Source organism: Chrysochloris asiatica, unplaced genomic scaffold (assembly GCF_000296735.1).
Source record: "Chrysochloris asiatica unplaced genomic scaffold, ChrAsi1.0 scaffold00044, whole genome shotgun sequence".
NCBI classification, from domain to species: domain Eukaryota; kingdom Metazoa; phylum Chordata; class Mammalia; order Afrosoricida; family Chrysochloridae; genus Chrysochloris; species Chrysochloris asiatica.
Window position 1 is genome coordinate 10631519 of NW_006408562.1, and position 3474 is coordinate 10634992.

The 3474-nt window shown below is 41.0% G+C and overlaps 1 pseudogene; it reads right to left on the reverse strand.

Annotated features, from left to right (window-relative positions):
• The window catches only part of LOC102811358, a 22686-nt pseudogene extending 19519 nt beyond the window's left edge, over positions 1–3167 (reverse strand).
• Between the last annotated feature and the right edge of the window lie 307 nt (positions 3168–3474).

Consider the following 3474-nt stretch of genomic DNA (forward strand, 5'->3'; position numbering starts at 1 on the left):
ATCTCATTTATTTCTGCTCTGATCTTTATTATTTCCCTTCTTTTGGTGACTGTAGGTTCCCTCTGCTGGTTTCCTTCTATTTGTTGAAGGTGCTGTGTTAACGTGTTGATTTTGTCTCTTTCCTCTTTTTGGATGTGTGCATTTATCACAATAAATTGACCTCTCAGGACTGCTTTCGCCGTGTCCCAGAGATTTGGGTATGTTGTGTTTTCATTCTCGTTTGTTTCTAGGAACTTTGTGATTTCACGTTTAATTTCTTCTTTTACCCAGTCGCTTTTTAGCAGGGTGTTGTTTAGCTTCCATATATTTGACTTCATTGTTTTGGTTTTCTTATTGATGATTTCTAGTCTTATAGCGTTGTGGTCTGAGAAGATGCTCTGCAGAGTTTTCATGGTTGTGAATTTATGGAGGCTTGCTTTGTGGCCTAACACATGGGCAATTCTGGAGAATGTTCCATGCGCACTGGAGAAGAATGTGTATTGTGATGCTGTTGGGTAGAATGCTCTGTATATATCTATGAGGTCAAGTCGGTTTCTTGTGTTGTTAAGTTCCTCTGTGGCATTGTTGAGTTTCTTTCTGGTTGTTCTATCCCTGTTTGAGAGTGGTGTGTTGAAACCTCCTACTATAATTGTGGATATATCTATTTCTTCAATTCCATTAAGGTTTGTTTCATGTATCTTGGTGCTCTTTCATTGGGATCATAAATGTTTATTATGGTTATGTTTCCTTGTTCAATTGACCCTTTGATCATGAGATAGTGTCCTTCTTTGTCTCTTATGCATGTTTTTATCTTAAAGTCTACTTTGTCGGAGATTAGTATTGCGACTTCTGCTTGTTTAGAGCTGTTGTTGGCTTGGTAAATCGTTTTCCATCCTTTGACTCTTAGTCTGTTTTTGTCTTTGTGTGTAATGTGTGTCTCTTGGAGGCAGTATATTGATGGATCTTGTTTTTTAATCCATTCTGCCACTCTTTGTCTCTTCACTGGTGCATTCAGTCCATTTACATTCAATGGTAATTATTGATAGGTATGAGTTGATTACTGTCTTTGTGTTACTTTTTTGGTGGTGTTGTTCGTTCTTTGGTTCTGCTTACCTTCTTGTATTGGGTTTGTGTTTTTTAGTTGATTCTGGTCAGTTTCTTCCTAGCTTCTTTGTTTGGTTGTTCTGTTTGGGAATTCATGTTCATGATCTGTTGCGGGATGTTAACTTTCTTTGGGGTTACCTTGTAGGCTACTAGTTTTTCTCTGCATTTAGGATATTCCATTGCAATCTGTAATTTACCTGGCATCTCCACCACCTGTGCTTCTGTTGCTGTGTTTGTCCCTTCTTTGACGTTGATATGTTTATGTCTTTCAGTAGATCTCTGGGTTTCCTTGAGTTTGTTGTAGTCTTGTTCCATTCTGGACTCTGCTTTCTGTTAACTGTGTTCCAGGTGGTGTTGCCATACCTGTCAATCTCTGTTTGACGTCTGTTCTTGTTGGTTCTCCATCCCCAGAACTCCCTTTAAGATGTTTTGAAGTGCTGGGTTGGTTGTGATGAATTCCCTCAGGTTCTGTTTATCCTGGAATGTTTTGATTATGCCATCATATTTGATTGATAGTTTTGCTGGATAAATGATTCTTGGTTGACAGTTTTTTTGTTTTTTTTTTCCTTGCAGGGTTTTGTATATGTCTCCCCATTGCCTTCTTGCCTGCATGTTTTTTTCTGAATAGTCAGCATTTAATCTAATTTGTTTGCCTTTATAAGTTTTATTTCTCTTCTCCCTGGCCACTCTTAGTATTTTTTCCTTGTCTTTGGTTTTGGAGAGCTTGATTATTATATGTCTTGGAGATTTTCTTTTGGGGTCTATCCTTTCTGGGGTACGTTGGGCTTCTTGAATGTATATTTTCTCATCTTTAATGATGTTAGGGAAGTTTTCCTCCAGAAGCTCTTCCACTATCTCCTCTGTAGATTTCCTTGGTTCTTCTTGTTCCAGAATGCCAATAATTCTTACATTATTCCTCTTCATGTTATCCAGCATGTATCTTAGATTGTCTTCAGATTGTTTTCTTTTTAGCTGTTTGCTGTTCTATCTTGGCTGTACTGACAGATTTGTCTTCCAGCTCTCTAGTTCTGGCTTCCATCTCTTCCCGTCTGCTCCTTTCCCCTTTCAGGCTATTGTCTATTTCTGATATCTTATTATTGATCATCTGGTCATCTTTTTGCAGGTTTTGAATTGTTTCCAGTCAGTGCTGTATCAATCCTATTAGATTGTTCCTGCAGGATTCTGGTTACTTCGTCCTTGTTTTTCTCAACCCCTTTTCGGAGTATTTGAATTTGTTTCCATATCATTCTTCTGAATTCCCTCTCAGGCAAATCCAAAACCCACTCTTCCTCCTCTATAATATCTTCGTCTGTCTCCAGCTCGTTTGTATCTGCTGCCTTTTTCTGCTTTTGGAGATGCTTCAATAATGTTAATTGTTTCTTCTTGGGCATGGTTATTCTTATTTTGTTGTAATTATTATTGCTACAATCAGGAGGTAGGCGTCTGATGACATCCGAGAGTCACCGTATTTCTGTTGCTCTCTGTGCCCTGGATAAACTTTTTTTTTTTTTCCTGCCTGCTACACGCCCTGAGATTTCAAGCTAAAGCAGAGAACTCTCCTGTGGCTTTTGTCCGCTTGAGATTCTCCATTTGGGCTGGCTCTAGCCCAGCCCTCAAAACTCTACAGGGGCCGCAGCAGTCGCTGGCGGGTGAAAGTTCAAAATGCCAAAAAGCCACTCGGGCTGGTGGGTGGAGTCCACGTCTGATGATGTCCGAGAGTCACCATATTTCTGTTGCTCTCTGTGCCCTGGTTAAACTTTTTTTTCCCCCTGACTGCTACATGCCTTAAGATTTCAAGTTAGGGCAGAGAACTCTCCTGCAACTTTCGTCCACTTGAGATTCTCCGTTTGGACTGGCTCTAGCCCCGCATCCAAAGCTCTACAGGGGCTGTGGCAGTTGCTGCTCGCAGTGGCAGGCGAAAGTTCAAAATGCCAGAATTTCCTCCGTGGTATGATTTTTTTTAAAAAGCGAGTAGAGGAGGCAGATGCCCTGAGCCTTATGGTGATTTGGGGGTTTTGAGTCGGCTACCAGACGGCCTCCTCCATGAGATCTCCCCCTTTGTCCTTGGAGCCCTCCTTACCCATGTCGTCTTGCCTCAGTGGAGTACCGAAAGTCTGTAAATCTTTATAGGAGCAGAAAGCCTCATCTTTCTCCTGCGGAACAACTGGTAGTTTCAAACAGGTAACTGTGAGGTTCGCAGCCCTATTTGTAACCACTATGAATAGTGGGCGTTAAATACCTGCTAATAGTTTGTCCATCTATGCCAACAACTACAAGTGAGGAAGAAGGTAGACAGCAGCCAAAGGTGTTTTAGAACCAAATATGCTGCTCCCATGTCCAACAAGAAAGTGACAGACTTAACAGCAACTTCCAGGATGACCGTGGCTCCTT